The sequence below is a fragment of the Equus asinus genome, chromosome 1 (assembly GCF_041296235.1).
Source record: "Equus asinus isolate D_3611 breed Donkey chromosome 1, EquAss-T2T_v2, whole genome shotgun sequence".
NCBI classification, from domain to species: domain Eukaryota; kingdom Metazoa; phylum Chordata; class Mammalia; order Perissodactyla; family Equidae; genus Equus; species Equus asinus.
The window spans coordinates 200,927,306-200,941,512 of record NC_091790.1 but is presented as its reverse complement, the minus strand read 5'-3'; positions in this window follow the sequence as shown (position 1 = coordinate 200,941,512).

The window sequence follows — 14,207 nt, the reverse complement described above, 5'->3', positions numbered from 1 at the left end:
CCAGGTGCTCGGCCCCATGTGGTGTGGGCTTGGAAGACGTCGAAATGATTGAGGAAGCCTGGCCTTCGAGGCGTTTAATTGAATGCCTGATTCACGGACTCTGGGGTGCTCAACTGTATTCAGGGCCAGACTGTTCACGTTTCATACCGGGCTTGTCCCGGTGAGTAATCACTAAGATCAGTGTCAGCAAGAGAGGAAGACAGTGTCAGGCTCTGCAACCCTGGGGAAGGCCCTGCAGGATGAGCCTGCGGTGCCGACACCAGGCCCCTCCCAGGGAGATCAGCGGTCTCAGCATCGGGGGTTCTCTTTCCACAGGTCCCCCCTGGAGCTGGCAGCGCAGCTGGGAGGGCAGGCGCCGGGCCCGTGCAGGGAGGGCGGCGGTGTGGAACCCAGGGACCCAGGTGAAGCAGAGCCCTCAAAGTTAACCACTCGGCATGGGGCCGGCCCCCCTTGTCTTTTCAGTAATAGTCATTCTAACAGGTGTGAGGTGATATCTCATTGTGGTTTGATTTGCATTTCCCTGATGATGAGTGATGTCCAGCACATTTTCATGTCCCTGTTGGCCATCTGTATGTCTTCTTTGGAAAAATATCTATTCGGGTCCTCTGCCTATTTTTAAATTGGATCGTTTGTTTTATTGCTGTTGAGTTGTATGAGTTCTTTATATGTTTTGGATATTAACCCCTTATCAGACGTATGATTTACAAATATTTTCTCCCATTCTACAAGTTGCTTTTTCATTTTATTGATGGTTTCCTTTGCTGTGCAGAAGCTTTTTAGTGTGATGTCTCACTTGTTTATTTTTGCTTTTGTTGCCTTTGCTTTTGGTGTCCAATTCAAAAAATCATCACCAAGACTACTGTCAAGGAGCTTACTCCTATGTTACCACTTATGTTACCATTTGTGAGCCTCGAAAGACTAACCTGTGCATATAAGTGGCAGAAGTGGAATCTGATGAGGTGTGTCTTAGCTCAGGCTGCAATGACAAATTACCACAGACTGGGGGCTTAGACAAGAGACATTTATTTCTCACAGTCCTGGAGGCTGGGAGCCCACCATGAGGGTGAGGCGGGTAGATCCCTGGTGAGAGCTCTCTTCCCGGTTTGAAGGTATCCATTTCTCAGTGTGTCCTCACATGATGGGAAAAGAGATCATCTCTCCTGTCTCAGAAGGGCACGAATCCCATTCCTGAGGGCTCCACCCTCATGACCTAAGCACCTCCCGAAGCCCTCACCTCCAAATACCATCATCTGGGGGATTGAGGAGTCAACATATGGATCTTGGGGGGGACACATTCAGTACCCAGCAAGGTAGCAACAGCCTTTTGATTTTAACATATCAACCTTCCAGGCACTCAAGACTTTTCTCCATATGGGACATTTAGACCAAGACACCTGCCATTAAGTCACTGGATCCTGACAGCACCTAGCTGTAGAATGTGGTTTTCATTTAGTCATGAATATTCATTGAGTATCTACTGTGTTCGGGAAGCTACAGGCATGTGACCTCACCCCTGCTGGGTCCTCCTGCTTATTGCCTCCTGGAGGAGGCAAATGGAAATGGCCAGTGATTTCAGCGAAAGCAAGCTAAAGCAGAGATTGTTGCCAGATGCTCCAGCTGTCTCTTTCCTGTGAAGTGACTCTGTGTGGCCTCACAGAGACCATTGTCCCCTGCTGCAGGGGTCCCTCAACCCTCTCCACGTCCGGCAGTTTCTTCGACTTCCTAGCCATGGGCGCATCCTGCTGAGCCTGATGCCAGCACAGGACGGTGGCATGGATTTCCTACCAGCCATCGTCAGCCAAAACTTGCACATGTTCTATTCTTGGAAATGTATTCTTTCACCATTAACATTCTTTACTATATATATTATAATAATTTTATCTAAGTTTTTTTTCTTTAGTCATTTTCACAAACTGAATAACCTACACTGTAAATTGGATTGTGCTTACAATTTTCTTTAAAATGCAATAAAAGCTCTTTATCTAAGCTATGAATAGTCTCTCTCTTTCCTTGGAAATTCCTCAGGCTGAATGTATATTTCTACACATCCCTCAAAATTTTGGGAGGGGGCATTGGGCTTGGCATCAGAAAACTGGAGTTGAGACCTGGTGGGGTCACTTTTCAGCTGTGCCTCTTTGGGTGAGCTGCCCAGCCTCTCCAGTCTGAAGCTCCTGGTGTGTAAACTGTGTATGAGGACCTTATATCACACTTTGTTGTTACCTTCTATATTAGAGAGAAACACTGGCAGGTAAATCACAATGTTTACTTGGCTACTTGGGGGCGGAGGTGGTTTGGTTTCTCTTGGGTATTCCTTGCCACAGTGCTGGCCAATAGCAGAGGCCAATAAATAGTTGTTGACAACCTCCTTATTAAAACAATGATGTTTGTGCCTCCATGAAAGGATGGCAAAAGCAGGAGGACCCAAGGGTGAGCTCGTGGGTACATGGAATCCTTTTTGAATTCTGGTTCTTAGGGATTAAACAATGTGCACTTGAATCAAAAAAGTCCCTGAGTGCAATTATTTATCCTGCTAAATAATACACTAATGCATACAAATCAAGTAACCATTCTTAAATAATAGTGTCCAATAACTAGGAGTCTGGGAACTCATCAGCATGGTCAAGTTCACTACCGATCCTCAGTCCTGCTGAGTTTCATTGATATTCCTAGCAGTTTGGAGTCTTCAAACGGTTGGCTGCAGCAGTTTGAAGGTCAGAGCATCTTCTGCTGCTTGCATGACTTCTGAAGCCAGGCTAGATCCCGTCTATAGTTGATAACATGGCTCCTTGGAAATGGAAATTGTTCACTCATTTCTTTAAATAAGTGATGCCTATGCACAAGGCACTGTGAGGCTAATGAAACTAATATAATTGTATAAGCACCACTAAAGAGGTTCTAATTTACCTGGGGACACAAAATACACTTACAATTATTATAAAACAACAAAGGACATGCTAAGTGACAACATACAGTAAGGTATAAACAAGGGTCTTTGATGGTTCCCAGGAGGAAGGAGCAGACTGAAGGGAGAGATTGGTCCCAGGAAACCGAATCAGCAGGACCTTTCTCTTGGTTATGGCTGGAGGAGGTATACTCAGTTGGACTCCCTCACAGACAGAAGAAGAAAATGAAAGGGGAGGTTTATCAGTAAAGGAAGCCGCTGCAGGAACTCAGTAGTTCTTCTTAGGTCTCGACAGGGCGGCCGCCATAATGCCCTCTTCCCAGAAGCCACACTCCAAAACCGGCGTGAGCGTCCCCAGCATTGCGGTCGGACCCATCAGACCTGGGGTAGCCAAACGAGTGGAAAGCTCTACTCGAAGTCTGATATGTTACTAATTAAACAAAAATAGTCATCGGGTATTGCATAAAGACCAAAATCTTAATTTTCTCTTTTGAGCCTGTACCTTCCTAAATTTGACCAAAGACAGAAGCTCTGATTTCTTTCCCTTCTCTTACAAGAGAATATACGAAGGAACATCAATTTGATATTCTGTATATTTTATAAACCCATTGAATTGAAATATTATCTGAGTAGAGATGAAAATTTTATTACAATGAATAAGAAACTAACTAAGCTTTGTTACTGTCTTGAACCTGTTATTAGATGAGATATAACTAGAAAACAAAGCCAACCAACAGGAGCAAGATAGCTTTGTAGTAAAGAGCAAAGACCCAAAGGAGAGTGCCTGGGTTAGATTCCTGCTCTGCCCCAGGCAAGCCCTCTCTGCCTCAGTTTCCCCATCTATAAAACAGGGATAATAGCACCTACCACACAGAGTAATCATGAGTGGGACGTGTCCTATGTTTGTTAGACACTAAATAAATAAACACAGAACTCACACATTGAGTAACTTGTGCATTAAATATGCCAAGTATTATCCCTTTTAAACTGATCACCTTGGAAGAATTATTCCAATCATGTAGCCATTGGTCAAAACATATCTGAAACCAAGCACAGTTGTCTTCAGAAGCCGCGGCAGGTGTTTTTAATATTCCTCATGGCAGGAATCTTCCTCTTTGGAAGGCAGACTTGCTTTTTACAGTAGCCCAAAGTCCGTCAAAGTCATGGATGGTGCATACGATGAGAACAAGTTGGGAAGGATGTTCTCGGCAAAAACGAGGTGTGATAAAGTAACAGCCATGTTCCTGCGTGGCTCACACTTCGACTCTGAAGGAGGCTCTCAGAACAGAAGGCTTCCAAATATGCCTAAGCAGTCACTGCACTTTTGGGTAAAGTGCATGTATCAGTTATCTATTGCTGCATAACAAACTAACCCCAAACGTAGGAACTTAGGACAACTGACATTTATTTGCTCACAATATCCGTGGGCCAGGAATCTGGGCAGGGTTAGCTGGGTGCTCAGGCTCAGGGTCTCTGACCAGGTGAGATGGAGATGTGGTCCAGGGCTGCGGGCGTCTCAAGGCCCTGCTAGGGAGAGATCTGTTTCCAGGCTCACGTGGCTCGGGCCTGACTGGCTGTTGGCTGCTTACAAGGTCCTTTGCCTCTCCATGGGGCTGCTGTCTACGTGGCAGCTGGCTTCCCTCAGAGCAAATGGGAGAGACTGAGAGGACTCCAGGAGAAACAACAGCCTTTTTTCAACCTAATCTTGGAGGTGACATCCCATTATTTTTGCCGTATTCTTTTCCTTAGAAATGAGTCAATAAGTTCCAGCCTCACTCAAGGAAAGATGATTACACGAGGGCACCAGGAACCAGGATCATTGCATAATTCCCTGGAGTGCCAAGCTTGAATAATAACACTCATCTCAATAAGATCTCTCTTTCTCTCTTTCTCCGTGTGTATGTATATATATCCAATTGTCTTTTAAAATTTTCATTATTTTGTAAGGATCATTTTTTCTATGATAAAGATATTTTTGTGGAAAAATTATCTGACACTAAGAACATGATCTTACTCATTGTCATCTTGGGCCTGGATCATGGGTTGAAATTACATAAGCAAGAGCTTAGTTCCAGTCCATTTCCTTCACAATGGAGCTCGCTTCTGACAGGTTTTATTTAGTCATCTGAAACAGATATCGAAGTGCCCATCATGTTTACAACATTGAACAAGATCCTGGTATTCTAACATTTCTAGAATACCAGTCGCCCAGAATTTGGGGACTTTGTATCTTAATGCTTTTTAATTCAGGATTTAACTTAATACTTAAGTTCAACAAGGCTGACTGACACAAAGCACCAGTTTCCAAAGACCTCCAACCAGCCTGTGAACGCGAGCTCTCCCTAGGAGCTCTCCCCACAGAAGAACGGTCCTTACGAACAAATGATGATGCCCTTTTCTGTCTTTCAAAATTTAGTAAAGCTAGAGCCTTCCCTCCAATGTTGTCAAGTTTTTTTCTTTTCTTTTCTTTTTTAGCACATTTACAATAGTGGGTGCACATTTCTCAACAAAGCGGTCGAGTTTATTTGTTAATGAAGAAAGCCAGTGTGTCGGGACCTGTTGATTGAATCTTAGTGTAAACTCTAAAGGATTACAGCACTTGAACCAATCTGATGACAGCCGGCGTCTGACAACTGCAGACAGAAAGGATGGATGAATGGGGAGTCAGGAAGCCTTGCCACAGAGTGGAAACTGACTTACAACCTCCTTTCCTTCCTGGTTTTAAATTGGATATCGATTGGGGTCTGTGAACCTATGTACTTCATATATGAAACAAATAAAGAAGCCAATGCAAAAAAAAATGTACATTATCTACTCATTCACAGAGACCTACAAAATTATTAAATTTATAGCAACAAACTTTATCTTTTTTTTATTTTGAAAATTTCTTTAAATGCCCTTGTCTGAAATCCCTCTCCCGAGTTATGTAAACACTGTTAGTAATTTGATATACTTTTTCTATCTGTCTATAAAGATGTATTTGTATTTATAATACACATAAGACACACGAGACTGTGCTATGTCTCTTTGAAAGGAAAGTTCTTCAATCGGGTTTTCCCTCCTTCCTTCTCATTTATCATGAGAAATGCATCGCCGTTTAACCACGAGTTAACAATCTTCATTATAAGATTTCTAAAAGCCAAATACATGCTTTAATAAGTTTAAAGTTAATTAAAACAAAGTTATTCTTTCTGTATTTTTTCTATGCATGTTGAAGGTTAACGCATAAATGGCGCTGGAATGTTAATTTTGCTATAAAAAGCCATAACCAACTACTCTATTTTGAAAGCCGTTACCTACTCGAATCATACGCTAAAATCACTTTCCTGTGCATTTTGATTAATTTATGTGAACACTGTCAACCACCGTCCTTGATTAAGGCAAAACACGCAGCCAGTCAAACACGGTTGTGGGGGGAGACAATGTTAATCAGTTTAACAATAACCCACAACCTTCGGACCAACTATGAATGAGAGTGTGTCTCTGATTATTTATAGTTCCCATCCAGCCTCTTTTCTAAGTAAGGAGACTTTCCACGGCCTATGTCACGACGGTGAAAATTAAGATGTGTAAAACTCCAGGATTAAATACAATGTAAACAAATCGCTCTTTTAAAAGTAGAGTTTGTAAGAATTATGTAAATCATAACCTTTTTTGCATTTCATTTTTACAAATGCATTGTGGGTAGCGCCTAGCCAAATATGAAAGTAAACCCGGCGGGTGGTTGGCAGCCACGAGGGCTCGGAGCGCGGCGGGTTGGGCAGGGTGCGGACGGCCGGGCTGGGAGCCCGCGCCCTGCTCCACTGGGCCGGGCCGCGCTGAAAAATGAGGAAACCGAGTCACGCGCTTGCCTCGAGCTGGGCTGCTCGGCCGGCTGTCCGGTTTCGTGTCCGTTGCGGGAGCGCGTGGCCGCGTCTGGACTGTGCGCACGCGGAGCGCGCGGAAGCCGGGCGGGGAGGGAGGGGCGCCCGCCCGCCGGTCCCCTTCCCGGGACTGGCAGGCCCCGCCTTTCATCTTTTCATCGTTTGGAGCCCCTTTCCCGGAAATCCCGATGTCTGCTGCACACGGGTCTCTACCGGTTAGGGATTAAGAGTGAGTCGGCAGGAGTCAAACAGGTGCCTCCAGCCAGACCCCCTCTTTCCCTCGGGTGATTATAGATGCTCCCCAGGAACCCCCGTGTGGCCTTAAAACCCTATTCTGGGAGTTCTTCAGCAGTTTAAATCCTCCATCACTTACTCATCTTTTCTCAACCCACCATGGGGCCGGGGTATTCCTATTCAAGAAGTGACTGGGAAAACGCAAACCACTGGTGACCTTTGGAAACTTTAAATATTTATAGTGCAAGCTAAGGACAAATTGAGAGGAGATTGCCCACGAAGTCTTTTGCACATAGAAAACATTGCCAAGGAAAACATGAAGTTGCTTTCCTTAAGAGAGAGGGTTTCGGCTAAGGACGTGGGGCTGGGCCTCTGTTTTATTTGTCAGATATGAATTACGCCCCAGAAATGTCGATAGATTTCCTGCACTTAGTCAAAATAAAGCTCTTATTCAACACACTTCATAGGGTTTTCCTAGAAACTTACTGTTCTCTTCCTGTAAAGTCAAAACCAGGAAATTGTTCAGAAAAAGACTTGAGCTGACTTTCTAATTACCTATTGTGATGAGTGAGAAAAACTTTGTAAATTGGGAATATTGAAGCTGGGTTGAGAATTTCACAAAAATGAAGAAAACCTCAAATTTAAGATATTAAGATATTTTAAAATTGCCCTTGGGAAAATGGTGGTACGAAAAACTTAGAGATTGCTGAAGTCTAAGCTAGCTGACTCAGTGGTTTTTTAAAATACATATAATCTAGAAAAGGCAGCAGATTAAGAAAGATATTAGGAATGTTGTCAAACATTGTATTCCAAAGGTGAATAATTGCTCTGGTGACATCCTTATAAATTTGGGAGTTTTGTCTTTTGACTAAGGTGGCAGTTTATGTAAAAGTAAGCATTGTAGTTTGTATAATAGTTTACATGTTTCTTTATATTATCTCATTTTTACTGCATTACTGGTAACTTTATCTTTAGAAATTGGTTGAACGCATCAGCTTTTTCCCCCGTTTGTAATATGCATTGGGCCTGAAGGGAATCAGGATATGCCATCCTCAAATATGCCACTTTGGTATAAAATTATTTTGACCTTGAAGTGATTGAGAATCAACAGATGAAGAAAGAAGCCTTCTCGAAGTTTCCCTTATCTGACTAAAAGCAGCAACTTCTGGGAAATAAGTTGGCCATAAATTCCCTCTTTCGGGTGGGTCTACTCATAAATGCCCTCTCTGCTGAGTTAGGTATGTGAGCTCCAAATTCTAACTACCCCTTTGAGTTACTCATCCTTGAGCACTCCCACAGGTGTGAGCACTACACATGTAAATAAACTGTGCTTTGTTTTCTTCCTAGAGTGAGAAGGCTTAATTCACAGGCCCCTAGACACTGAACGTGAGAGGGTAGAAGAAAGGCTTTTTTCCTCCTCTGCTGACCTAAAGGAAATAATACGGAATATTGGAACAAGTGCTGATCAAAGAGGTTAAAGGGGAATGTGGGGGAGGAGTTTAGCCCATAGATCTGCTGGGACTAGGTCTTAGCCCTACGTCTGCAGCACCCACGTTAAGTTGGCTCACTGTAAGGTGTTATTAAGACTTACCTCCCTGCCAAGAGCTATGCTAGGAGCTGAACCATTCACTTCACCTCAAAACAATTTCATCAGGTAGATAAATCAGAGAGTAAACAACCCCCCCGGGGCCACATCCTGTAACAGGTGCAGCGGGTACCTTCTCTGAGCTTGAAACGCTAGATGCTAATACACCAAAATGCTGCTCCTTACCCAGGGCCCCTTTCTCTCCTTCAGAGACATTCCTGCAGGGGCCAAAGGCACGTAATCTGATGCCTGGCACATGTCATGCACGCTCTGTAAAGGTTCATTTGAATTCATTAACTAACGACCATCGAGTTAGCTTGTCCAGAGTTTTAATTTTAATAATCAGTGAACATTGCATCTGTGTCCTGTTTTCCTTTCACGTTACCCAAAGCTTCTCTATTTTCCTGCACTTATGCTAACAATACCTCCTTCTCTTTGTCAGCCGTCTGGTTGAGCATCAGCAGCTCTGTTTACAGGGCTAGAGAAGCGGGCACTGTGTGGGTCAGGTGGGCCACACACGGGAGTGAGATGACTCAGGCTGATTGTCACTCGTCACATCTTTTCCCGCATGGTTTCTCCCATTGCTTTCCTGTTTAAAGTTCTTCCCAGTGGGGATTCAGTTAAATATTCACCTACACTTTCTTCTCAGGTTCACTCTTACTTTTCTTCTAGCTCCTTAATAAATCAATTTTATTTCAGTGTGAATGAGAAACCAGCTTCTCCTCTTCTTTGCTTGGCGCTTCCCACTTCCCTTAATTAGAATTTCGAATTTCTGTGGTATTTCTTAGCTTTAAAACAGCTCCAGGTAGTGTTCAAATTAGTTAAATTTTACTATGCCGTAGGTTATTTTCTGAGAACAAACTGCGCTCTTTCGAGAACTAAACTGCTCAATGACTTTGGGTCGTTCTTTTCACGTCGAGGGGCCTCAGAATCGTCTGTAAAATGAGAGACCTGAGCTGGATCCACTTTTCCCCTGAGGACTCTGAGGAGTACGAGTTTGGTGGGCTGAGTGGGAAAAGAATTCTGTGGACAATTTTGTTTGGGAAGTTCTGAGTTCTGTAAAGTGTACAAGGGTTTTGTATTTATTTTACCTTTAATATTCTCATTTATTCAGAAGCATCTCTGGAATGCCTCCTGAGCCAGGCATCACGACAGGTGGAGCTCCCAAGACACAGTCTCTGCCCATCAGAGTTCATCCTGCGTGGAAGACACACGCTGACAGGCAGAGGCCAGTTCCCAGCCAGCTGTGCGGGGGCTCAGGGGCCACGGCGTGGGGAGCCCGAGAGCTGATGGGTGAGTAGGAGCTGCCCAGGTTGAGGGTGGGGGTGGCAGAGAAAAGAGCAACTGCCGCTGAGGGAGAGGGTGTGGAAGGTCAGGGAAACTGGTGAAAGTCCAGCCTGAAGCCGGATCATTATGGAACTTAGAAGCCTTTGCGGAGATTTTGAACTTTATCCTAAGGGAGACGAAAACCTGTTGAAGGTTTTAACCAGGGGTGTGATGTTTCCATGGTGCAGAGATCCTTCCGGCTGCTTTGTAGAGAACAGGTTGATGGAGGCAGAACTGTTAGGAGGCCTCCAGTGTTTTAGAAGAGAGATGCTGGTGATGGCAGTGAAAATGGGGCAAAAGCAGACAGATGTGAGAACAAATTTGGAGATGTAACTGCAAGAAATAAGGGAAAGAGAGGGGTCAGAAACAGCTCCCAGGTTTCCGGCTCATGCCGTTGGGTGGATCCTGGGACCCATTCCTGGAATATGGAACAAGTGATGTTGACCTGGAGAATATTGATGAGATGGTGGTGACAGGGATGTGTTGAGACCGATGAGCTCAGTTTTGAAGCTGATATTGTAAATCCCTAAAATAAATAGTATGCAGCATTTTCAACTTTACTTGACCCATAATCCACTTCTTCTTGGCAGAACATCTCTTGGGGCCAAGGTTCCATGGAACACACTTTGGTAAATGTCGGACTAGCTGCTCTCAGAAGTCCTTTTCAGTTCAAATATGATCTTTTCCCATAATGCTGATAACCAGAAAGTAAACTGCATTGCCTGATATTTTAAATAAACTTTTAAATTCAAGTATATGAAAGATATAGAAGATACACCATTGATGCGTTTTTACATAGTGAACACACCCATATAACCGCTACCTGGAATAGCACAGAATACGAGATCACGGAGCCTCCCATATGGTCTGATTTTTAACTCTGTAAATCAAACCCTGGACGGTCACAGGGAGCCGGAGGGCGGGCTGCTTGGCTGAGCCATCCTTCCATCTGTCCCCTGGGTTAGCTTCCTCCCCAGAACTCAGCCATACAGAGTGGCTTAGATGACAGCTCACCCATTGCTCTGCACTCTGTGGGAGCCAAGAGTCAGGAGCACTTGGCCTCTTTCTTTGGAGAGGGTATTAGTTACCAATAAATCAAGGGAAGGACCTTCACCCAGAGTGGGCCTCACCTGCCGGGTGACCTTCGTGTGAAGATCTCAGGAAGAAAAGGAAGAGTTCGCATCCACCTGCCAAACAACCTCCAGCAGCTCTTGATTCCCCAGGTTAACGATGCGTAGCAAAGGGGTCAATAAGTATTTATAGGGTTACAATCAAAACATGGGCAGAGGATCTGAACAGACGTTTTTCTAGAGAAGATATTCTGATGGCCAACAGGCACATGAAAAGATGTTCAACGTCACTAATCATTAGGGAAATGCAAATCAAAACTACAATAAGGGGGCCGGCCCCGTGGCTGAGTGGTTAAGTCCATGCGCTCCTCTTTGGTGGCCCAGGGTTTCACTGGTTCGGATCCTGGGTGCAGACATGGCACTGCTCATCAGGCCATGCTGAGGTGGCGTCCCACATCCCACAACTAGAAGGACCCACAACTAAATAATATACAGCTGTGTACTGGGGGAATTTGGGGAGAAAAAGCAGGAAAAAAAAGAAAGAAGATTGGCAACAATTGTTAGCTCAGGTGCCAATCTTTAAAAAAAAAATTATAATGAGATATCACCTTATACCTGTTAGAATGGCTGTAATTAACAAGACAAAAAACAACAAATGTTGGCAAGGATGTGGAGAAAAGGGAACCCTCATAAACCGCTGGTGGGAATGCAAACTGGCGCAGCCACTCTGGAAAACAGTATGGAGATTCCTCAAAAAATTAAAAATAGAAATACCATATGACCCAGCCATCCCACTGCTGGCTATCTATCCAAAGAATTTGAAATCAACAATTCAAAGAGACTTATGCACCCCTATGTTCATTGAAGCATTATTCACAATAGCCAAGATGTGGAAGCAACCCAAGTGCCCGCTGACTGATGATTGGATAAAGGAGATGTGATATATATATATACAATGGAATACTACTCAGCCATAAAAAAGACAAAATTGTCCCATTTGCGCAACATGGATGGACCTTGAAGGGATTATGTTAAGCGAAATAAGCCGGACAGAGAAAGACAAACACCACATGATTTCACTCATATGTGGAACATAAACTAACACGTGGACAAAGAGAACAGATTAATAGTCACCAGAGGGGAAGGGGTTTGGGAGGTGGGCATAAGGGGCACATATATGGTAACTGACAAATAATAATGCACAACTGAAATTTCACAATGTTATAAACTATTATGACCTCAATAAAAATATATACGTATTTATAGGGTTAATGGGTGCATGAATAGCAATCTCTGCTTCCTGCCTGGGGAATAGGCTGAAGATGCCAAAGCCTCTGAGAAAGCAGCATTCACTGGCAGTTTGGCATCATAACCTGGATGAATGAATGAATGCATTTCCTGGGTTGAAACGTTCCTCCCTACCTCTTTCTAAGGCTGACTCTCCTATCTACTGGCCTTAATTTCAATGTCTCGCCTTTGGAGAAGCTGTTCTCCACCCCCAAGCTAGGTCAGGTCCTCTCCTTAGAGCCCCTTCTCCCTCTTCCTGACATTAGCACTGCTGCCATCAGCAACGAGGAGGCCTAGGCCTCTGAGGGGCTGAATGAAGCAAGCTAAGAGCATGGCCACTGAAGTTGGACTTCCTGGGTTCAAGTCTTGGCTTCACCTACTCCTTACTAGCTTTGGGACCTTGGGCAAGATACTGAACTTCTCTGTGCCTCAGTTCCTTTGTCGGCTGAATGAGGCTCATCATAGTGCCCATATCAGAGTCACGCAGTGAAGATTAGAGAAGAGAATATCCTTGTGAAGTGCCCAGTGCAGTGAGGTGCTCAAAAACATGTGCTGAGTGAATGGACCTGGAAAGCATCTCTCCCACTGCTCTGAGTGAGGGGTGGCGGGAGGTTCATTGAGGTCTGACCGTCCAAGGAGAGAGGTGGAAAAGCAAGCATGGAGGGTGGGGAGAGTGGTGGCAACAAAGGTGAGACTGGGACTCCTGACGTACATTTCATTTTAGGATAGGGCCTGACTTGCTTTCACCCTGTTAAAAAATTGCTTCTTAGCGTTTGCTCAAGTTGGAATGAGTCTGGCCTTGGTGATAAGAAGCCATTGTTTCGATATAAGTGCACAAAGTCTGTCTCTTCTTTCTGGTTGCTTCTGTCATGGGCACTTGGGTGGGGGTCAACTCAGTTGACTAGATTTGGCTCCCGGTGGCTAACCCTGTCTGATAACCTAGTGACAAGAGGAGCAGAAAGGGTGGGGCTGGCTTCAGAGTTTTTACACGTGATTCCTACGGATGTGCACAGTAAGGGGAAAATCTCGGATCCCAGCACTGGAAAGTTCTTCCCTAATCCCCTTTTTAAATTTAAATGTTTATGGATTTGGTGTCATTCTATGTGAAAATATTTTTACAACTTGGGCAGGTGGGAGCAGGAAGTAGTTTTGGAACAAACACATTTGGTCCTTTATTTTCTGGCTTAGCTAAGATGTGGTTTTGAAGACAGTTGGGATCTGTCAGATCTATGATCTGTCACTTCTCTCGCTCTCTTCCAGCCCTGTGACTCCACGACCTAATACAATTGATAACATTATGTATTCCAGTAGTGACTTGCAAAGATTGCTCTGAAGGGATTACAGATAATTCTGGAAGGATGTACTTTTAGAAGAACATAATGCAATTTGCTTTCTAGCCCAAAGCCCTAAAGATAATTTGGTAAGAGTTCAGACACGTGTTAAAAGGCAGTAGTTTCTGGTGAATCCAAATGGCTCTAAAAAATCAGTTTCATTTATCATCAGAAGAGGACTTGTGTTTTTAGATTTCTTATAGTTTATTGAGCAGTGACGCACAATGACCATGCAAGTATTAAAAAAGTAAGCAATGAGAAAAATCAGGGCAACATTCCAAATTCAAATGAAGTATACCAGAGTGCGGACAAGGAATTTCAGGAGGCTGGAGCAAGGAATGGGACTGAGACCTCGTGTTTGCCGTTGGGGATCCTGGCTTGGTCACATTTGCCACTCTGACATACGTCTTCCGTCTGACTGCATCTGTGGTCCCTCATGCCTTGGAATTTCCTTGGTGCATCTGGCTTCCTTTCACGGGATCTGGGGAGACTCTCTCACTGAAGTTCAGGTCAGAGTTCAGCCTCGTCTGCGCATAGAGGGATGAAGACGGTTCAGAGGTGAGGAGAGAGGAACTGAGGACATCCAGGCAGTGGGGACCACACTGTGGA